Source organism: Triturus cristatus, chromosome 7 (genome assembly GCF_964204655.1).
Source record: "Triturus cristatus chromosome 7, aTriCri1.1, whole genome shotgun sequence".
Classification (NCBI taxonomy): domain Eukaryota; kingdom Metazoa; phylum Chordata; class Amphibia; order Caudata; family Salamandridae; genus Triturus; species Triturus cristatus.
Genome location: NC_140590.1, coordinates 766548643 through 766573092, shown reverse-complemented (window position 1 = coordinate 766573092; position 24450 = coordinate 766548643).

The window sequence follows — 24450 nt, the reverse complement described above, 5'->3', positions numbered from 1 at the left end:
GGACATCAGAAAGATGAATATCACTAATGATGTCCTCATATATGTACACATTAACACCCCTGCAGTGCAACCCGTGCCCAGATGCACCATTGGCAGAGTGATGCCATCTAATCTCTCTTATTCGATTCCCCTTTCCCCAAGTCTGCTTCCAACCAATTTATGATCAGTGTATGGTTGGCAGGATGGCGGGTTGGAGAAATGCAGTAGCAGTCCAGCCCCAGCTGGCAGTAAGGGGCGAAGGGGGCATTGCCCTGCCAGCATTGGGGAGGAGACAAAGGGGAGAGAATAAACACCATGGAGCAGGCGCTCACTAGGTGCACACAATGCTTCCGATAGATCCAGATTGCAAGGTTAGTGAAATCTGACAGAAGGCTTGTACTGCACAGAGGCATCTGTAAATGGGCCCTAAAGGACTCCAGATTCTCACAACCAGCGGCAGCCCCTCCATTAGGGCTGGGGAGCTCCGCCACCCCAGCCACCACCCACAAATAAAACGATGACCCCATTTTATTAATTCTTTATTTTAATGCCCCTGGACCCGCCACCCCAGGACTCTGATGAGTCTTGGGGGCGGGTCCAGGGGGATGACACTGCTGGTGGGGGAGTGGTGGGCACTGTGACGGTTTGGCTGGCGGTCTCAGGCCGGCCAAATCGTCATGCGCAGTGGAGCTCTCTCCAACCCCAGCTGTATTGCTAGGGCTGTAGAGAGCAGGCACAGGCTCCCAGTCTGCCTGGGAGCGCAAGCTGACAAAGCTTTTGCCAATCCGGATGCTGCTTTCATGCAGTGTCAGGATTGGCCGCGGTGCAATCTGCGAGCCTAGACCCAGAAGAAGAAGACTGGAAGAACGGACTGTGGAGGGCGGCGGGGTTCAGGTAAGATATTATTGTTTTGTTGTTCCCCAAACCCCTCCCCAACTCCCTCCTCCGGTCCGCCGCACCACTTTGGCAGGGAACCGGCCGCTACTGCTCACAACTGATATCCACTTACATATTTGAATACCTTATTGGTGCCCCTTACATCCCGTGAATTGCTCGCAGGACCAAACTCGGTCATATATAACACCAATCATTTCTATCACCTGAAAATAAGGGCACTCACCAAAGTCCTTTTGCTAATAGTTTTTCATCATTTATTGTAAACAATTTGCATTCTTTTGAATGTATTTACATATTTCATCCATGGTAATTCTGACACGTTAATGGTTCCCTATTCATCACAATGCTCCCTTAATCAGAGCAGCGTCAATCGGTAATTACGCCCTGCCAGTACCGCACCACGAGGGCCCACCTGTATCCACCGAGGCAAAACCTATACAGTTGCTCAGTGAATTGCTCGAGCCTTTAATAGAGGAAGAAGAAATCGTCTTTGTGCGGGATTAGTAATCCAAGGACTAACAGGGGCCTTCTCCCTTTGATCCAGAGGTGTCATAATGTTACCATGGTTACAGTTGATTTGGGTCAATATAGAGCATGCACTGACGGTCTAACTGTGGCAAATGTCCTTAAATAAGCTTCTGTGCTAGCTCCAAGTCTGCACAATTTTTACTTGGCAGATCCACCTTCCTATCCGCATAAGACGACACCTGAGCATGCTAATTTAGGCGACTGTTAGTTATCATTATTAATATGCACGCATTATTTGGGTCTAATTAACCAAACCCTACTGGGGCTTCAGAGGTTGGTGACCTAGATTGAGACTACCCGTGCAAAACAAAAATATTGACATTTTGTAGGGAAAAGTGGTGTATGTTTAGCTGGTATCATTTAGCGACATAAATTGGACAGGTGAGAGCACATACTTACCTTGGAAGGACAGTGCCATCCTCACGAACCACGGCCCAGAAAGTACAATTGGTCATACCAGGCTTGCCTATCTTACTACCTGGCCGTGCCAACGTTAACAGAACCACTCTCTATGGTGCAGCTTTGTATGTGGGTCCTGCTGACGTGAAACTAAATTGTGTAGAATGGAATGCTCGGAGATGGGTACCACACCTATGAAAAGAAACTCCGGAAACGTTGTTGAGAGTGCAGTTGGGTAGGACCGTAGGACGGATCTTGATTTAGTGGTGCTAAATCAGATGTACTTTACTGGTCTAAACTAAAAAGTGCACTTTCCAAAAAGCTGCGAGTTAAATTTAGTTCGAAATCAAAGATACTGCATTTCCATTGATCTGTTAATCAATTTTACTGTACTGATCAACGGTCAACTGAAAAAACATTTAAATGACATTACTTAGACTTCAAGTTTTTGTTAATGATATTCAGTTACTAACAAAGGCACAAATTACTTCAGATGTACACAGTCATTACTCCAGCATCACCCTTTAAAGGTTCATAGTTGATCCTTTAACATCTCATGGCCAGGAAATGTTAATGAGATTTCGCTTCAGACAAATTTCAATTATATCTCTATCACCATGATTATTTTTTGCAGGTACATTTAAATATTGTGGACTTTGCAAAATGCCTGTGGAGTTTTTAACTCACATTTTTTGCCTTTATCTATATGATATCTGTAGCAAATCCACCTTTTCTGCATTGTCACCCCAGATTTTTTGCCTTTTTCTGGACCCTGTTTTTGCTGTTTTTTTAAGACTGGGCACTTTATCCCTTCTAAACATGAGTAAGGAGCCTCTGCTCCCCCTTTAAACATGGTTAAATTGGTTTATCCCTAAATGACAAATTTAATTTACGTATAAACCCCTTGATTATGGTATAGAAAATGTACCTAGGACAAGGAAGTTAAATGCCACCCGTGGACAACAGGTGCCATCCACAGAGCAGGCCTGGAAAAATGGCTTTAGGCCTACAATGTATAGCCTGACTGCAGGAGCCTGAAGACCTGCTATCAAACCTGTCAAAAGAACTCTTTTTGACAGATGTGAAACTTTGCTTTTAAATATCAATAAGTCACCCCTAAGTACACCTTGTTGCCCTCATTTTTTTTTTAACATCTCTTTTTATTAATTTTTCAAACACAAATACAGGAATTCGGTTCACTGACATAGTAGTTCCCTTATTGAAACGGCAGTATGTAGCGCACATGATAGGAACATAGTTGGGTCGCAGCATGGAGACTCCACCCAGCTGTACTGACCCCCTAATGAGGTACAGATCTTAAACATTGATATGTGCGGCCCTTCATTCCCCCACATGAGCACGTCAGGATACCCTGTTGAGTCCCTCAGCCGAATCCATAACTACTTTAAAAAAAATCAATAATGAAACGAACATATAAAACCTCAACCACCTCAAAATTAGACCAGCTCCGTTGTTCAGACCACCCTCCCTGCCCCCCGTATAGCCTCCCTCGGTAATGTATAGTGAGTGAACTGCGGCACTGCATATTCCCACATCGCCCAATCTAGGTGTAAGTTGCGTGTGGAACCCTACGAGGTCACTCCGACGGATCTCCTGCTGCCTGTCTTGGCGTCGACCCCCCCCTGCCTGCTCATCCCTCCCATCTCCCTCCTCAGCATGCCTGAGCGCCTGAAGTAGCTCCTCCCACTGCGCGGCTATGGGCATCTTCCTCAACCCTAGTGTCTCCTCCCGTCTGATGGCAGTTCCCTCCGCTCCGGCCCATGCAGTAAGTGAGTGCCTCCATGCCTGTGGATGAGGCGGGTCCTGCGCCTTCCACCTCCTGGTTATGAGGCGCTTTGCGACCGCGAGCCCTAAATCCAGAAACCTAGACGTCACCTTAGTTGTCTGCGTCCTGCGAAAGTGATGCAGTAGGTAGACCACCCAGTCAAATGATATATCCCGTCCCGTTATAGTGTGCAAGGAGTCATGAATGGTACGCCAGTAGGAATGTAATTTGCAGCAGCCCCACAGCATGTGTATGAGATCGGCCCCCGGTTCAGCGCATCTAGGACACCTTGCGTCCGTATGACGGAAGTAGCTGTTAAGAACCGCGGGGGTGAGATATGCCCTATGTATGACGAACAGTTGTATCTGTCGGAGGCGCATATTTCTAGGTATACGCACCGGGCCTTTCAATATGTGTTCCCAATCTTTATCTGTCAGCTGCCTCCCCAGGTCCACTTCCCATTTGTGTCTGAGCGGCTCTAGGGTAATCGCCGTGTGCGTCCTCAACGACGCTGCAAACCACCGAATCAGACAGCGGCCTCGTCCCATGACGTGCAAGTACTGTATAGTAAGGTGCTGGCTGGGCTCCGCGGCCATGTCTCCCCACCGAGCAACCAAAGTCCTAACTAAGGAGTGATAAGTCAGGAATTGTCCTGGTGGTAGTCCCCCCTCCTCCACAAGCAAGTCACACGAAAGGAGCGCTCCGTCTCGGTACAGATCTCCTAGAGTCGGAATATCTGCCTCTCGCCACTGTGTGAGTGCAAGGGAGGTAATCGGTCCCGTCCCACTGGGGGTGCCCTCTAGTGGCAGCGCTGGCGCATATGGGAGCACGTGCCGAGTAAGCAATAGGCTCCTGCGGAAACAGCGATACGCCACCGCAAGGAGGAGCGGGGCTGGGAGTGCACTCCTGGAGGCTGGGTGGAAGAGCACCAACAACTGCTCAAGTGAGTACGGCGGGCCAACGGACGCAGTGTCCTCGCGGTCCCTATCCGCGAACCAGCGCGCTATCCACTGCAGCTGGGCCGCTAGGTAATAATGCTCAAAACAGGGTACGGCCAAACCTCCCTGATCCGTAGGGAGGTAGAGTTTCTTAAGGGACATCCTGTGCCGGTTATTCCCCCAGATGAAGTCCCTAAGAAGTTGTGACAACTTGTTGTACTGTACCGGTTACAGTCGAAATATCCCTGCGCCCAAGTCTTGATATGTTCAATATATTCTTTATTTAACAAAAGTTTTCTGTCAAAAGTCTGGGATGGTTTTAAGGCTGCTCTCAGGGGTGAAACTATGAGTTTTGTAGCTAAATTGAGGAAAAAGGCAGCCCTGGTTAACCAGCAGCTGATGTCGGATTTAGCAAAGGCAGAGCAGGAACACATAAACACTATGATTAATGGAGACAATAGCCAAGATATATTACGTAAATTAATAATTCTAAAAAACGGAGATTAATAGCAAGCTTAATCAGAAAGCCGCGGAAATTTTCCAATCTAACCGAAATAAATTCTACGAAGACGGGGAGAGGGTTGGAAGGCAACTGGCTCTTCGCACCCGCCAAAACCACTCATTTAACAAAATCAACACCATTCATGCAAATGGCATGATTTATACAGAATCTGATAAAATATTAGATGTCTTTAAGAGATATTATGAAGATCTTTATAAAAATGAAGATTCTCTTGAGGCAGACAAACTACGAGAGGGATTATGCGATTGGGGTCCGAGTAACATTCTCGATGCAAATAGCAGAGAAGAATTAGAAAAGGATATCACCCATGAGGAGGTACAAGAGGCGGTAATGGATCTCGCAGCCGGTAAGGCAGCTGGCCCCGACAAGATCCCCATAGATCTGTATAAAATTTTGGGATCAGTAATCATACCTTATATATTGGATCTTTGCATAGGGATACAGACGAATGGAACCACGCCGGCATCTTGGAGGGAGACTAATATAATGATATTCCTTAAGAAGGGTAAGGCGCCAATACATCCTACATCGTATCGCCCTATCTCCCTAATTAACTCAGATACAAAAATGTATGCAAAAGTCTTGGCCAATCGGCTCAGGGGGGTGGTTGAACATCTGGTCTCCCCGTGGCAACATGGATTTATCCCTCATAAGGGAAGCACGGATCATACCCGTAGGGTGATTTCACTATTTGATATCATGACAGTGATGGGGGGCCAGATGTCCATGATCCTCCTTGATGCCGAGAAGGCCTTTGATCGAGTATCTTGGAGATATCTTTGGGCAATAATGGACTCTAATAATTTTGGGCCTGGGCTTATCAAAGCAATACAAGCCATGTATCAAGATCCGATAGCAAAAGTTCTGACGATGGGCTTAGAATCGAGACCATTTAAAATCCAACGGGGTACAAGACAGGGCTGCCCTTGCTCCCCAATATTATTTGCCCTATATATAAACCCCCTGATCGAGAAACTATTGGCAAATACGGCTATAACACCAATTAAAACAGGCATCTACGAAACTAAGGTATTGGCCTATGCCGATGATGTGGCGATTGTGACACCAGATCCCTATGAGGCTTTAGAAGAAATCGAGAAAATAACTCGGTCTTTCGGAGATATGTCTGGATACTCTTTGAACACTGGAAAAACCGTTGTCATATGCACTAAAAGCACCTTATTCAATGACCCCCGAAAGACATCTAACGCTGTATATTTGGGTGTCTGTATATCCCCACAGATGGAAAATATCAACAAACTTAACTATGACCCCTTGCTTGTAAATATTAAAAAGGAGTTACTGAGGGTTAATAGCCTTAATCTTTCAATTATAGGAAGGACTAACTTTGTTAAAATGAACATCTTTCCGAAGATCTTGTATCTATTCCGTGCGATACCCATCTTAGCTGAGGTTAAGACTATTAAAATCTTGGAAACACTAATTTCTAAATTTATCTGGGGATACGGTAAGATCAGAAGATCCTCAAAATTTTTATCTCTCCCACAGCAAAGAGGGGGCCTAGGACTTCCTAACATAACTTTATATTTTTGGACTAGCCTCCTCCAAGGGATGTTCCCGCTACTCAACGCTAGCCCTCTGTCCTATAGTACAGCTAGTATACGTATCCCTTCTATATATGAGGTGAGAATGCAAAAGGACTATTGCTACGACAAATTGAACCATCTTATTTTAAGAAGGTTAAATTCAAAATTATAGATAATGCTTGGAGTGTTTGGAAAAAAATCTGTAAACATTTTGATATCTCAAAAATTAATAGATATACACCCTTATGGCACTCTTTTCTTTTTTCCAGACAAATCAATGACGATATTGCTAAAAGATGGGAGGCCCTTGGGTTATTATCAGTGGGGGATTTCTTAGATGCTCCATCTAGCTCGAGATTCTCCAACCTACAACTTAAATTTAATATCCCGACTTCCGATCTTTTTAAATATATGCAAATAAATTCTATTCTTTCCGCGAAGGTTGCACAAATTTCAATGAAGACTGTTTCTTTTCTTGAAATTATTGACAGAGGGGGAAAAAAACCTAGTATAAGTATAATATATAGGTTGTTGATGGAACAATGTCAAGATGACATGGAAAGAACAGAAACATGCTGGGCTGCTAAATTGAGTAATCCAAATGTAGATTTGGATAAGATTCTCTCCCTCGCTGATAAGATTTTTCTCACAGCAACTCTTAAAGCACAATTTTATAAGACTGTATACAACCTATATTTTACACCCGCTAAACTGTTCACATGGGGCAAACGAACAGACGATAAATGTCCGCGGTGTGGGATGGGCCCGGCACATTTAATACATATGTTCTCTGAGTACAGTAAACTGACCTTGCTCAAAACTAAAATATCAGATTTTTGGGAAAAGGTTTTTTGCCATAAAGTCCAGATGTCTCCTACTTTATTTTTGATTGGGCATGACAATACTTTGAATCATACTAAGGAGGAAGAGATGTGCCTGTTCTTGGATATGGCAGTATATAGACTAAATTTGGCTACCAGATGGAAAGACATAGATCCTCCTAATTTCCAAGTTTGGATAACTCGCTTTTTGGGTATAGCAAACCAAGAAATGGCAATTTATGCAGTTAAAGGCAAAAAGGCTAGACAACGTGGTGCTCTGATTTGGAAGCCAATTACCTCTTGGAAAAACAGGTTTTAGTTTAGATTTTTCCTGGTTGTTTCTGTTGTTGATCAGATTAATTGAAATGTATTATTTATCTGGGAGTTATCTAAACCTCGGATTATTATTTTCAGCATTGTATTATATTCTAAAAAATACAGAAATTTTGTTTTGTATATATTGTACGTAATGAAGTTGCCTAATAAAAATTTCTAAAAAACAAAAAAAAAAAAAGTTGTGACAACTTATTGAAGAAGGCTGCTGGGACGTAAAGAGGTAGGTTAGCGAAATAGTATAGCAGCCGTGGAAGGATCACCATTTTGGACAGCGCCACTCTACCCGTGACCGTGAGCGGCAGCGCGTTCCAGAAGCGTACCTGGGATTTAATGGCCGTGAAGGCCCTACCCAGATTGCCATCTAGTAGGTCCGCCGGTTGACGGTAAATGCGGAGTCCCAGATACCTGAAGGTGTCACCCCTCCACTGCACTCTGGTGCCATTTAGGATGTACCCAGGGTCCTGTCGCCCCTCGCCGAACCCGTAGAGGCAAGATTTGCTGGCATTCACCCGAAGTCCCGAGAGGGCAGTAAAATCACGCAGAATATGGGCCAGCTGAGGTGGAATGTCATCGACGTCCCGTACGTACACTAACAGGTCGTCTGCATAGAGTGACACCTGATGGACGGCGTCCCCCAGTGGTATGCCAGCCCCCATCCGTTCTCGTATAGTCGCTGCCAGGGGCTCCATCGCCAGAGCGAACAGGAGCGGCGACAGCGGGCATCCCTGTCGGGTTCCCCTACAGATCAGTATGGCGTCGGATATATACGGTCCCAGTCGCACCCGCACCGTAGGATCTTTATAGAGGAGAACCACCATTTGCAGAAACCCCAAGCCAAGGTTGTATCTCAGCAGAAGCGCCGAGAGATACCGCCTTTCCAGGCAATCAAATGCCTTTTTCAGATCTAATATTAGGCAGCCCGCCCTAGGCCACTCCCGTGTACTGTCTGCCGCCACCCTAAAAAATCTCCTCAGGTTCAAGGACGTACTGCGCTTTGGCACAAACCCATTCTGATCTTTGTGGACTAAGTGTGAAACCACTGGCGCCAAGCGCTCCGCCAGCACCTTAGCTAGGATCTTGCAGTGTTAAGGAGCGCTAGCGGGCGGTAAGAGCCTAGGTCCGTAGGGTCCCGATCCGGCTTGGGTAGAGACACCAAATAGGCCTCACGCATCGAGGGAGGTAGTGCACCCGCCTCAACCGCCGCCCTATATACCTTGAGGAGGTGCGGCACCAGAAGCTCTCGGTAAGTTTTATGGAATTCCGTAGGTAGCCCGTCTGGGCCCGGAGTTTTCCCTGATGCCATGGAGGATATAACGTCCCCTATCTCCTCCAATGTAAGAGGACAGTTGAGGGCCTCCGCCTGTTCTGCAGTGACCGTAGACAGTTGCGCCTGTCCAATAAACCGCTCGAGATCATCTCCCGAGCAGTGACCTCGCGCACGATACAGCTGCGTATAGTGGTCTGCCATGACCCAGTGAATTTCCCGTTGGGTGCACCTAAGCTCTCCCTCCGGCGTGCGTATCGCTGCGACCGGAACTCGGGTGGTCTCCTGTTTTAAGAGCCAGGAAAGCAGCCGACCTGCCCTGTCAGCCGAGGCGTGCGTGCGGGCTGTGTGTGCCGCATACTTCAGACACCTCAGGCGCTCCAGGAGCTCAGCATGATTGGCGCGCAGTTCTGCCAGCTGCTGTGCTCGTTCACCGCCCCCCCTCCCCCTCCAGCTCGTGCCGCAGCAGTTGGGATTCGAGATGGGTAAGTGACCCCGCTAATTGTCTCCGCATATTCCATGTGGTTCCTAAACAATGACCTCGAATCACCACTTTAAGTGCATCCCATTCCACCCTTGCGTCGCTCGCTGTGTCCTCATTGAGTTCGTAATAGGAGAGGAGAGCGTTTTCCACTGAAGAGCGAAATTCCGGATCCTCCAGTGCAGTAGGTTGGAGTCGCCACGTGGGTATGGGAGGACGACCCGCCTCCCAGCTAAGTTGAAGCCGCATGGGGTTATGATCAGAGTGCGTGCGCCCCAAGTATTCCGCGTTCGCCACCAGGGGCAGCAGCGCCGGGGATCCCACTATCCTATCTAAACGCATGTGTAGGTCATGTGTTGTGGAATAATATGAATAAATTCGATCTGCAGGGTATAGGGCTCGCCAGATATCCAGCACCCCCCACTGCGAAAGCCAGTCAACCAACGCGCGGGCCGTGGAAGCAGCAGACGTCGCACGGAGCGGAGGAAACGACCTGTCCAGGTGCACATCTAGGACAGAGTTAAAATCCCCGCCAATCAGCCAGGGGAGTCCAGCATGCGGCGTCAATGCCAGTGACAGTCGTGCGAGGAAGGGTATTTGGTCAACGTTCGGGGCATAGATCGAGGCCAGTAGTATAGATTGGCCATTCAGCGTTCCCCGTACCAATGTGTACCTACCCTCAGTGTCCACAGACACGTCTTCGCTAACAAATGGAACGCCCGCTCTGACCCACACGAGGGTGCCCCTGGAGTGTGCCGAGTACACTGTGCCGTACACCTGGCCTCTCCAGCGCCTTCGCAGCTTCTCTAACTCGGGCTGTGTCATGTGCGTCTCTTGTAGCAGTGCGATGCCGGCTGAGTGTCGCTGTAGGTAGGCGAAAATGGAATACCTCCGCGTGGGAGCGTGCATGCCCCGTATGTTCCACGTAATAATGTTAACATGTGTCATAGCGCAGCTGTGTTGTGATGGGGGAGACCAGGCTTGGGGCTGGTGGCAGCCGGCATGCGCTGTAGTGAAGGAAGGGAGCTGTGATCTGAGGTAACAATATCAACATAACAATAACAATTGCTTAACGGCTGGGGCGAACCTCACAAGTGTGTCCGGCCAAACTTACGTAACCCTACGCAGGTGAAAACTAGGTCAGGGTGTGACCTGGGGGAAGTAGCATGTGGATGAAAGCTCGCCATCGCTGTCCCCGTGTGTCGTCCAAGTGTGGTGCGCCGCTAAGAAGTGTTACCCAGTGGTGAGCGGTGCGACTAGCGAGGCACAAGCAAAGTCCCTGGGAACCACTCCCGTCTACTGTTCCCTCCTGGGAAGACCCAACAGGTCCCCCTTCCAGATCGGTAGGTCTACTAGGCTAGATCCAGGGACCCGTCTCTCCCTCTTCCCCACCCAAGTACATCAGCCAACTTCAAGATACTTGCACGAGCGATAGTCCCCAGGCCATCACTCAGTCCAGGATACCATCCGCAGTCTGTGAGGTAACCACCGGCCCACCGAAAGTGTCAGAGTGTGAAGTCGACGGTGACGTTGAGCCGCTCACCAGCACCTCGGGCTACTCCTCCAGATCCAATGAGTCTACCTGACTCGGACTGGCCAGTGTCGTGACCGCCTGCAGTACATTTTGACGCTCCTGCCGCATTTTCTCCGGCGTTGGAGCCGCTGACCGCACCGGCATCTCGCGTATTGTTCTACGTCATTTACGATGCCTGTCTCTCCTACTGGGGCGGGCTCTGTCTCCCGGGTCAGCCGGCCTCGGCCCCGTCCATAGTCCCTTCTCTTCTAGCCAGTTCCAGACCTCCGCTGGGGAGTCAAAATAATGAGTCTTCCCTTTATCTACCACACGCAACTTAGCAGGGAACAGCAGCGAGTATGGCAGCGCCAGTTCGCGAAGTTGGCGTTTCACTGCCATGTAATTATTTCTGCGGCGCTGCACCAGCGTGGTGTAGTCCGGGAAAAGCATCACTTGACTGCTGCTCACTGAAAGACCATTCATATTACAGACCTCTCTGAGAATGGCGTCCCTGTCTCTGTAATTCAGCAGCTTGAACAGGAATGGGCGCAGCCGGGCTCCCGGCGGTGGCTTTTGGGCAGGCACACGGTGAGCTCTTTCCACTGCAAAGTGGGTGGACAGCTTCCCGGGCGGCATGACTGTGCGCAGCCAGTCCTCCACGTACTGCTCCGGGTTTCGCCCCTCTTCTCCCTCCGGCAGGCCCACGGCGCGAACATTATTGCGACGGGAGCGCCCTTCTGCATCTTCTGCCCTGTCCTCTAGGGCGTGGGTACGATCCAACATGTCTTGTAGAGCAGCAGCATGACTGCGAGTGACCGGCTGTAGTTCTGTCAGTGTTTGCCCTTGGGTGGCGACCGTGTCCGCCAATCCACGGTGGTCCGCATGGAGGAGCGTAAAGTCGGAAGTGATTTTATCTATGCGATTCTCCAGTGACGTCCTAGTGTGCTCCAGAGTTGTCCCAATTCTCTCCACTGCAGCCAGTGCCGCAGACGATGTTGATCCCTCCTCCATCCCTTCTTGAGGGCGGGCGCGATCGGAAGTCGGTGCCTGCTGCAGGCCCTGCTGCAGCCTGGCGCGCATGCGGCCCATCACCAGCTGCTGTGCCGTGGGCATCCGCCACCAATCGCCAGAAGTCTAGGTGCACCCGCGACATCCTCTTACCGACCGCCCCAGGGCAGTGGCCGTCAGTCTGTAGTTGATGGTCGCTTAGCCAGAGCCCCCAGTGAATGCCCACCAGGTACGTCTTCACAGGATTTGCCACACGCGTCCAGCCGCAGGCAGAATTCGCCAGTAGAGTCCGCGACAGGTTCTAGAGGCTGGCCAGCCCTCACCTGCGCCCCCCGACACTGCTCTCCGCGGCTGCAGTGGGTAGCAGGCGCGGGCACTTCCTCATATGGGGACCACGATCCAGCCCCCCTGCCCGCCCTCCACGGTATGGCACCCAGTGGGAGCCAGGCGGGGAAGCACACCTCAGTTCTCAAGGGGCAACCGCGCTCCGGGGTGGCAAGCAGCGGCCAGGCAGGAACTCCCCAGTCGTAGGCAGTAGCACCCCCCGCGGGGCAGATCTCCAATTATATCCTCGCCCTCCGCCGACTTCTCTTCACTGCAGGCGTCGGTCCTTCAACCTCCTACAGCAGGACGGCAGCAGCCCCCATCGCAGGCCCAGCGCCTGCGGCGTCGCACCGGGACAACAGTAGCCGCTACCCAGCGCTCCCCGCTGACTCACTCCTCCAACCTGAGGCGCTGTGACGGCGGACCCACCTCTATATATGTCCCACGATGTTGAAGGCCCACGCGCTCTCCACCCGGCCCTGCTCTCCACATTGCAATGAGCTGGCAGCGCCGGGCACTCGTGGGGGGTCACCTCCACCTGTTCCTTCTCTCTCGGCAAAGGGGGCATCCACAGTCTCTCCCGACGCGATCCAACCACCTCCAGATCGTCCCTGTCCGTGTTCTGCAATCCGTATCGCCTTGCGGTGTGCAATCTCAGCAGGCAGGTCGCAAAATGGCCGCCGCCGCCCGGGTCCCGCGTCTACCAACCGCTCTCAGTGCCAGTCCAATGTATCCGGCTCCCGGCAGTCCGCGAGTGCACGGATTTCTCCAGCCCCCAGCGGGCGTCTATCGCTAATCGCCACCGCAGGTCACAGTGCCCGAGCGCGCCGCTCTCCGGGGCTGGTCTTCAAGTCTCCCTGCACCGGGGTGCCCCCCACAGTGGCGGTTCGTCGCAGGGTGCTGCCAAGTGGCCCCAGCGCCTCAACCTCGGTGCGCCCGCAGCCTCATCCACCGCATCCACGCCGCGGCGTCTGCATCCGGGGGGGGTCTCCCACGACAGCCGCTCGTCCTCGTACAGCATATGCCTCCACTTTGCGGCTTTCTCCGGCCGCCACAGCTCCGAGAGCGAGCCCCGCGGCCCTCCCGGTCCACCGCCACTCACTGTTCTCCGGACCAGGCGACTCCGATGTTCCGCAGCCCGTTCTCCGTCGCCACAGCTCTCCGGAGCTTCACCAGCACCCCCGTCGCACCACAGCACCTTGCCGCTGGTGTTTGAGACAAATGCAGCACCTCAGGATCGCCGAATAAGGGATAACTCGGGGAGAAGGTAGCGGAGCTCTACAAGATTGCGTCCGCCATTGTGGCTCGCTAGCCACGCCCACCCACCTTGTTGCCCTCATGGTAGGGCGCCTGATATTTAAAAGAAGAACATGTGTGGAATTAAAGTTGGCATATTCCTCCAGTAGCTAGATCCAAAAGCTATTTTCATAGGTAGGGCTGTAGCTGAATCCTAGAAAAAGTAAAAGTACAGATTATAAACTTTAACCTGTAATGTTTGGCAGGAACATCGAAAATAATAAGGACTCTTTTTCAAATTTATTAAAAGTCCAATTCATTGTTGAAGTTGGATTTTTAATTAATATTTAGAAAAAAGTAACGTTTGCAAAGTTACCTTCTCCGTGCCTGAAGCTCATAGAGGCTAATTTCATTAGTTCTCCAGTAGGTGCCAGCCAAGTGCATGCTCTCAATGAGGTGTTAAAACGTTTCACAGAGCAGGACAATGGTGTTGGCCTGGTGACAGGATGGACTAGCGTTTGATCGCAATCAGCTCAGAAATGACAGTTGGTGTGGGCCCAGGAATGTGATTAACTTGAAATGGAACAGAGGCAAAGCCGGCCCATTCATAGTTTAGTGTAAGGAGATACCTAACAAATGGAAAGCCTTTGTCCCCAAGGCCCACACTAGCCAGGCTCTGAACACCACAGTGAGGCGGGGGAGCTACCTTCATAACTGGTTTGGAGTGGATACAGGGGTGAGGACTACTCATTTCCCTGGCCACACCTCTGAGTGGACACAAGAGCTCTGGACCAGGGAGAAATGATTTCCCCAGCTTGTGTTTTAAGGGCAAGGTGCACTGTGGATTTGGAGTAGGGCAAACAGGAACTGCTGAAAAAGTGGGTAAGGTTGCCCCAGGGAACTTTTACTGTATTGGTTGAGGAACCAGGAGTCACCTCCACCCCCATAGCTAGTATCAACCATAAATGTGGCACCCCAAGGCATCCTCCTTTCTGGTCCTGTGGAAAATCAAAAGAGGACTGACCACTGCTTGTTGTAAGCTGACAGGAGCCCTGAAGGACTGAACCTGTTCCCTCTTGTGCTCAGGACAAAAGAAGTGGACTGCCAGGATCAGTTGGCTCACCTGTGTGGCTGCAAGGACAAAGCAAGTTGCAAGAACTCTTTATCCTGAAGTAACCCGTTAACCAGTAGCAACTGGACCTGGACTGGACCTTACTGTTGGCCTCTGCTGGAGTGAGTCCTGACCCCTAAGTGCTGTCCCTGAAATTCCGGGAGCTTTAGAAATGACCCAGATAAACTGCTCCAGCAAACCTGAAAAGTTGTACATATAGAGGAAATTTGGACTTCTAAGACTCCCAAAGCCATCGGGGGACCTTACAGTAAATTTGTGCGATTTGGCAGACACAGCTTCAGACTTGCCCTGCTGGAGGATTTTGAGTTCCATAAAAAAAGAATAGGCCAGAAGGAATATCCTTGACTGGGGTGAACCTGCCTGGTGTATCCGACCTACGGTCCTCTCATGGTCCAACCGCCGTTCTTGTAATACGGTGGTCAGACCATTGTTGCGGCAGTCCCTGACTGCCAATGCACCTCCAGTGCGAGTTTGGCGGTCCGTTGGACCCCCAAATTCGTAATAAGGCCCTAAGGCATTTCCTCAGCTATTTCCTGATCCTGGCTGTCTTCTTCGCCAGGAGACTCAGAGTGGCTGTCACGGAGTAAATTACAAAACACAGAAAGGTCATTGAATGACTTAGAACCAATTGTAACTTCCCTGCTAGATCGTGAACCCCAGATTCTGAAGAAATGTAATAGTTATGTTAAAATTGCACTTCAGTGGTTGAGGGCATTGGTCCATCAGTAGAATGTGGTCTGAGTATATAATCCACCTGGTGCTCCTTGCTCTCGTGTTCTACCATCAGAGGCAATAGTTTGGTGAAACGCCACAGAGCCAACTATAATCAGAAAGGCAGAGCTAAAAACCTGTTCTCCTTTCTCCTCCAAAGAAACTGAAGTAATCTACTATGAGGAGCAAAGATGGGGACCATCAGGAAGCATCTTAAAGGTCTAGCCTGACTATTCAGTCTGCTGGAAGAAGAACATCTCTTAAGATATGGATTCCCACTGTCTTGAAGTGGAATTGCACAAGCCACTCATTGAACCCTCTCAGATTTATTACAGGTCTTTGGGCCAGATGTCGACCAAGAAAATTGCGCATCGCAGATTGCGGCTCTTTTGCGATTCTCAATTGGGTCGCAAATTGCGAGGCTCATTAATATTCATGAGCCTCTCGCAATTTGCGAGCCCATTGGAAATGGCAGGCCCTCCCAGGGATGGTGGCCTGCTGGGCTCAGTAGACCACCATGTCTGGGACTGCTTTTTAATTAAGCAGCTTTTTTTTTTTTAAATGCAGCCCGTTTTCCTTAAAGGAAAACGTGATGCATTTAAAAAAGAAAAGTGAAACCTTTGTTTCATTTTTTTAAGGGTAGGCAGTGGTCTCTGGGACCACTGCCTGCTCTTAAATTTTATTTTCCAACATACTCAAAAAGGGGAAGTGGTCCCTGTGGGACCCCTTCCCCTTTGCGAGAGGTTTACGACCTACCTGAAGTAGGACGCAAATGCGGCGCAAAACACTAGCACATAGCATGTTGACTCGCTATTAGGAAGGGACGCCCCTTCCTAATAGCGAGAGTCGCAAATGCTATTTTGCGAGTCAGGGACTTTTTAGAGTAAAGAACTCCCACCATCTTCCGATAATGGGGGCCAAAGCCCGTCCTCTCCAAAACGTTTCTCATGTAGCGCCAGTCGACTGTATCGAAGGCCTTCTGGAAATCGAGGAGAACCAAGGCCAGATATGGTGAAAGGAGGCCACGGTGGGCGAGGGCCACGGTGGGCGAGGGCCACATGCTTCCTCCTTAGATATTATTGAGTTTATTATTATTATTATTATTATTATTAATATGAATTGATTGGCCTGAATGGAGGCAATGGTTATGTTTTGGTCTCTAGTTCAGGAAACAAACAAAAGCAGGAATATTGGTGTGGTTGGATTGGTGAGTGACCATGGTGAACTTGGACAGGAGACCAAGGGCACTTTTCATTCACATCATACTTGTAACAAACATTGACAAGGCAATTTGTTTTCTTTTTAAATAGTGTATCAATAATATGTTTTTATTAAGCTTCACTGAAAGTCAAGGCAGGAATAGCATAAGCTGCAGAGCAAGCTTTTTTAAAACAACAAAAGCAGATTGACTAATAGGAGTTTGAGTGGCATTGATCGAGCGTGACAGAGTACAAATGTATGAAAGAATGTAAGAGATATAGTGAGAATGAGTGTGAGAGTGGGAAACAGAGTGTGTAAGAGAATGAGTGTGAGAGAATGTGTGTGTATGTGTTTGTGTGTGAATGTATGTTTTTTATGCTTTTAAGTGTACTGCTAGTCTGGCTTACTGGAGGTTTTTCTTGCCATATGGACAAGGGCACTAATAGCAGATGAGTGTAGGTGTTACCTATGGTAAACTGCAGGCCCGACATGCTTCTATTAAGACACGATCATTGGCTGTGGGGACTCGAACTGTCTAAGTGAGAAAGAAAGACACTAGCCGAGCCATACTCCTTGGAAGGGACAGAGAACACATGCCACCACGCCTAACCAAAGACCCTGACATGATGCACATAATTCTTAGCATATGGGTGGGATCCATAGCAAAATACTGGAACTGACAGTTAAGGTAATTCTAGCCAGTGTTATGATTCGTAAGTAGGGCTCCCGGTTTTATGGTATTTTATTTTGGGACATTTCCGTCTGTATTTATCCATATTTATTTTTTGTTAACTTTATCTGTGTTTATCCCTATTTATTTTGTGTTTTGTGGAAAAATTAGGCTGAAATTAGTACATTTCCTCATTTATTTAACCGATAAATATGCACTCATGCTTGAATCTCTGCCAGGTTTCAATGCTGTAAACACCCGCAGAAGATAAATGAATGCACCTATTTATTTTATTTATTTATTTATAAAGTTTAATATAGCGCGAACATGACCCACGGGGGTATCAGAGTGCTTTACAGTGCACTGTTATCACACACTTTTTACATACAATCGGAAATCGCATACAATACAAAAGAGGTAGACATTGGTGTTTGGATACAATCGGTGGCAAAAGTCATCAGAGAGTTAAAGTTTTAGGATGTTAATTTGTTCATCAGAAACATTTTCGCTTCTTTTTTGAAGGCGGCATAGGAGGAGATTCTGCGTACATCTGGGGGAAGGGTGTTCCAAATCTTTGGTGCGATACCTGAGAAAGCTCTGCATCCAGTTCTCTTTTTGTGGAAGGATTGTGGGTTTAGTAGTAGTGAGCTCAAGCTTTGCGAATGTCTGCATCCTCCTGACCGCTCCAGCTTTTGTGCTAAATAGCTGGGGGTGTTGCTATGTAGGGCTTTATGTGTCATGCAGGCGATCTTTAGTTGTATTCTCGCCTCGTGGGGTAGCCAGTGCAGAGCCTTCAGGGCCGGGGTTATGTGGTTATTTCTTTTTATTCCAGTGACCAGCCTGGCCGCAGCGTTAAGTGACGCCCTGAGCAGTGCTAGCTTATATTTTGGAAGACCGCATAGTGTGGTGCTTCCATTGTCCAGTCTCGGTAGTACTAGTGCTTGTACCGCCATTTTTAGATTAGTCTGTGAGAGGAAGGGTTTAAGATTCCTTAGGATACTCAACTGATAATTGGCTCCCTTGGTGGCATTGTAGATTTGCGCCTGCATATTTAAATGTTTGTCCAGGGTGACTCCCAGGGATTTTGCGGAGTCAATGATGTGTGGGGCGCAATTGAAGGAAGTTAGATGCTTCAGCCATAAGTCTATCTTGGGTGTGTGATTGGGAGGGGAGATGAGGAGGAATTCAGTTTTCTTGAGGTGGTTGCCATTGAGCCAACTTTGGGTATTATGAAGAATGGCGTTGAGGGAGATGAAGTCATCTGGTGAGGAGAAATTCATATATAGTTGTGTGTCGTCCGCGTATAGGTGATATAGAATGTTTGTAGAATTCAGAGCATTGGCGAGGGGTTCCATGAGTAGATTAAAAAGGATTGGTGATAGTGCTGATCCCTGTGGAACTCCTAGGGTGATCATGGATGGTTGAGATAATGTTTGCTTCCTCTTGATTCTTTGGGTTCTGTTGCTTAGGAAGGAGATGAACCATTGTAACACTAGACCAGTTAGGCCCATCCTTCGTTCAAGTAGGGACAGTAGATTGTCGTGTTTAACCGTGTCGAAAGCGGAAGATAGGTCAAGAAGTATCAATAGGCACGATTCATTATGATCTAACATTTTTAAAATGTCATCCATTATGTGGGTGAGTGCTGATTCGGTACTCTGGCCTTGACAAGCCGGATTGGTGTTTATTTAGCAGGTTGAAGTTCTCGATGTGGTTGCAGAGTTGAATTTGTACACATTTTTCCAATAGTTTCGCCAGCGTGGGGATGTTGGATATAGGGCAATAGTTGTTGAGGTCTGTGGAGAGGGAGTTGGCTTTCTTTAGTATAGGTGTGACCTGCCCTATTTTAAGGCAGTCAGGTATGGAGCCTTGCCTTAGAGAGGCGTTAACAATTTTTGCCCATAGGGGTAGAATAGAGGTCTTTATCATCTTGAATACAGATGGGAGTAGGGGATCAGAGAAATGATTGGCAGGCTTGATCGCTAGCAGGGTGCTATAGATTTCATGTTCCGGGATGGGTGAGAAGGAGTGCCAGTTGGCATTGTTTTTTGGAGCTTCGCTCAGAAAGCTAAAAAGGTCCTTGATCTGTGTGTAAAGCAAAGTTGGAGATCTTTCTTGGAATGAATGTCATTTTCAATGGTTCTAGACTTTTCTAGGAAGAATTTGTCAAGCTTGTCGCAGTCAGGGGTAGCCGGGTTGCTTCACCCATATGAAAATCTGCACATTTCAGTATTAACCTTGTGCATATCTACTCGTGTTAAAGCCTCTTTACTAAAATTCCCTTCTTTTTTAACCCCCTTACCTATCAACCCACACAGCTATTCGTCTCGCAGTTATGACAGACAGTATTTAGAATTAGTCAAATAGCAACCCAACTTCAGTTTTTATCCACATATAAAAATAAATACAGACAAGAAAATAAGGGGCATATTCTCAAGGACTTATCGCCGAGTCATCAGCACTTTATCGCAGCCAAAGTCGCGCTAAATTTATCACCCCATTCACAAGCTGGTGCTAACAGCCCATATCACCTGTTTACCTGCGATAGCATCCGCAAAAACATCGCCACAGATGACCCCAGCAACTAACGCTAATGAGATGCAGAGCATGCGTTTCCGTGCAAAAAGGCGTGACAACACCACTCCACGACATTCTCAACGACCAGCCAGATCGGCGATAAGATTACAGAAACATGCGATAAGGTGCGTTAGCAGCAGGATTTTAACACCTGCTCTGACCTGGTGTAAAGTCGGACGACAACCGGCAGCAGACAAGGGAGCACAGCCCACAGCCACACATGAAGAACAACAGATGCCCTGGAGCAACTGAACATGCAGCCCTCCAATAGGGCAACAACACCCACTGCCACTGGTGCAGTTCGGGTTCCTCAATTTCCCCCTACTACCACGGACAGAGTGATTTCGCAGTCACACACACACACACACTCATCACACGCTGGTGGGGCCCATAACACCAACATTCATTCTAATCAATCTATCCGCACCTACCCAGAAGTTTTTATCCACATATAAAAATAAATACAGACAAGAAAATAAGGGGCATATTCTCAAGGACTTATCGCCGAGTCATCAGCACTTTATCGCAGCCAAAGTCGCGCTAAATTTATCACCCCATTCACAAGCTGGTGCTAACAGCCCATATCACCAGTTTACCTGCGATAGCATCCGCAAAAACATCGCCACAGATGACCCCAGCAACTAACGCTAATGAGATGCAGAGCATGCGTTCCCGTGCAAAAAGGCGTGACAACACCACTCCACGACATTCTCAACGACCAGCCAGATCGGCGATAAGATTACAGAAACATGCGATAAGGTGCGTTAGCAGCAGGATTTTAACACCTGCTCTGACCTGGTGTAAAGTCAGACGACAACCGGCAGCAGACAAGGGAGCACAGCCCACAGCCACACATGAAGAACAACAGATGCCCTGGAACAACTGAACATGCAGCCCTCCAATAGGGCAACAACACCCACCGCCACTGGTGCAGTTCGGGTTCCTCAATTTCCCCCTACTACCATGGACAGAGTGATTTCGCAGTCACACACACTCACACTCATCACACGCTGGTGGGGCCCATAACACCAACATTCATTCTAATCAATCTATCCGCACCTACCCAGAAGGGGGAGAAACATCGATTCCGAACTACACTGCTTTCCTTGATGGGAATTTTATCACTCTCCCTATTCTATCAAACCTTCCCTTCACTTACCATCAAGAAATATATCTCAGTCAATAGGTCAATGAATCATTTAGTTGGGATTAGCTTAATGACTCCTTAATTCTCTGGAAATTAACCAATAATACATTTCAATGAAAGAACGACCCGACAAATGAATTCAATTAATATTTCTTTATCTAAATCAAATGCAGGTTAAATCCTAGTTAATAAATTTAATCTTTTGTCATATTTACCTATTCTGGCTATTTGTCGTTTTCTAAGTCAGAATCCTCAGTCAAATCGTCAAAGTTCTGTTCAATCATGCAGAGTCACCGTCCTCTCCGTCAGGATACTGGCAATGACGTTCAAGATGTCGCCCTCATACCTCTCTATTCTACTATTATTTATACTAAAATTTACATTCCAAATATTGCAAGTAATATTTTCAGAGATCCTCATTGGACAATCGAAATACATTCTAATGCATCAGGAAACATTCGAGGTCGTTCCCACATATTAAAAGTTCCAAAACAAATGTATGGGAACATTAGTAATCCATAGTTCAGGTTGCAACAATTTCTGTTGAAGGGTTGGCCTTTCGCCCAGAGCAGCCTTGATGGGCACAGCGATGACAGTTCACCGGCAGGTCGCAGCTGCTGAAGTTTGCGCAGGCGCATTTCTCCTTTCCCTTCATTGATATTACTTCGTAAATGTCTGATTCAGTCGGCGGCCATTTTATAGCAGGCCCAAATGGTCAACTTAAGCAAAGAAATACAAAAACTTCATTAATACATTGAAATGGTTAAACAGTGTTATTTCCCTTGCTAATACCCATATGTGTGTGCATTTATCTAGCCATATGCAACGTTCAAAGCCATTAGTACTCGTTTATTTAAGCATAATTCACGATAACATCACATAAGCAACGTTTATCCTATTAATATGCATACAAACTTAGTTTACATGTTATTTTAGCCATGCAAAGCAATCCCACGTGTATTCTCTCGGTTAATAAGGTTGATTAGTTTTCCATACAACACACTGTTAATTATTATGATTAATCATTAGTCGTTTTAATACAAACATACATAAATGGATTGGTTACATAAAAGGAAAACATTTTAACCGATCCATCACCACCAACCCCAGGACCCCCCTCCCTGGGCCCCCCTGGCACCCATCCCCCTTTGGACAAAGATATTGCACATCAACTCCACAAAATCATGAACCAAAAAAATCACCTGAAGTCGCACAATCACAACACCTGACATACATGTGTGGTCAGAAAAAGGGAAACCATACATTTATATCATATTATCCAAATAAAACATATATTACAGATTAAACCCAAGACAACAATTCTGATGAGGCATGGCCGGTCTTCTCAGAACATTCTGTAAGTCACAGCCTGCAAAACAGAAATCCACATAAGAAGGTGTGTCATGCCCTCATCAAAGTACAGAGAGGGGGAGAGAGGGAGAGAGAAAGAGAGAGAGAGAAAAATAGGGAGAGGGAGAGAGAAAGAGAGGGAGAGAAAGAGAGGGAGAGAAAGAGAGGGAGAGAGAAAGAGGGAGAGCGAAAGCGGGAGAGAGAAAGAGAGGGAGAGAGAAGGAGAGAGGGAGAGAGAGTGCCGACACTGTAGAACCAGGCCTCACTGCTCACCTGCTGCCACCGGTGTGTCTCCAACCACGTGCCGGTATACACTGCAGTCCCCCAGGCCCCTCATCTGAAACAGTGTACAGAGACATGAATGGCAGAGTCCACACAGTTGCACACGCCATAATCGCTTGCCCTCCCCTGCGCACACAGGCTGCTGCACCCCAGCCCCTCCCGCCGCCCAGCGGTGATTGCCCGCCCCTGCGCAACCAGGCTTCACTGCTCAACTTCGGCCCCCGGCGTGTCTCCAAGAGGGCACACCATGTGCCGGTGGGAGCTCCAAGCCCGGGGCTCGCGACTATGGCACTCTCCACATCATGTAGCCCCGCACCGTGGGCCACCAGGTCGCACACTTGATTCTGGGTCTTAATTTCGCAATGGCAGAGACCACATCAGTGCACACGGCATCATCGCAGGCTGCACACCCGCTCAGCTCTTGAGGTGCCACTAACTCTGTGAACCACGAGGCAACGCCATGTGGCGGGAGACCCGCACTGCCCGCTGGCTCAGGGCTATACTGCGGTCCAGCAGGGCGCACACTAAGGACGGCACATCATCGCAGGCTGCACACCCGCTCAGAAATGTAGGTGCCCCTATCTCACTGCACTGCAAGACACCGTCCTGTGGCAGTGTGCCTGTGCCTGCCGCAATGTATCCGGTGCCACCAAGTATGTGCACTGCTAGCCATGGACCCTTTATGATTGAGTCCCGTGGTGCAGACGCCATCATGTCACCCCCGGCACTGGGCAATGTGAGGTGGCAGGGCCCATAGGCCCTCATGCATAAATGAGAACCACACGGAGACACCCAGGTGGAGCGTGGAAATGGCGTCCAGCACTTGCGCCAGGCCCTTTCTATTGGCAGGGTCACATGTCCTGTGATGCCTGTGCTGAATGGGTGTGGTGTGGGTGTAAACCAGCCATGAGGGAGTGGCTGTGGCATGCTGACAACTAGACCTGTGAGCAGCAGATCCCTACAGGGAAGACCTGGGACATGTAGCGTTGCCGTCACCCCCTGTGTGCGTAAGGGGAGTGGGCTGTCCTTGCGTATGCCAGTCCAGCATAAGGGTGTGAGAAATTCCCCCCGGGGCTCTGGGCGTGGTTCCGTCCCGGGCTGGACAAGGAAGTGACTAATGGATGTGTCTCTGTTGTACTGTCTGCGCCACCCAGACCGCAATCGGCAATGTGTCACCCTGTGACCCAGGTCCCACAACATGAGCAACATGGACATAAGGGGGATCACTGACCCTACATTCATCCATACTTCCACACTTGAAAGATCATAGACATGACACATCTGTGTTAACTTGAATGTTTATTGCGCATTCAGTGGAGTGTTGCAGCTGGAGCAGTACAGGGCCATGCAAACCCCACTTTACATTGTTGGCCCGTGGAGAGCCAGCCAGAGTCCTTCAAGTACATCAGAAGAGGAGTTCAGTCCGCAGTCTGATAGCTGTGTCATTGGTGCACAAACAGAATATGGCAGTCCGTGTCAAGGTCCAAGGTGAGTGTCGCAGAGTGCATCGGGGGACAGTGGAAGGTGATGATGCAGAGGGCAGAACCAAGCAGAAACAGGCCACATGGCGGATATGAATGCTACCGCTTCCTTCTGACCACGAAGGCAGATTCATCCACATCTTCGTCCTCTGCTGTTGCATGTGCCTCATGTTTGGGTGGTGGTGGTCTGTCTCCAGCACTGTGTGGCAGTTACACCTCAGGGGCCGGAGGTGGAATGTCTGCCGCACTGTGTGGCACTGACACATCAGGGGCCGGAGATGTGGATGTGGTGGTAGCAGCAGCATGCATTAGCGCCAGGC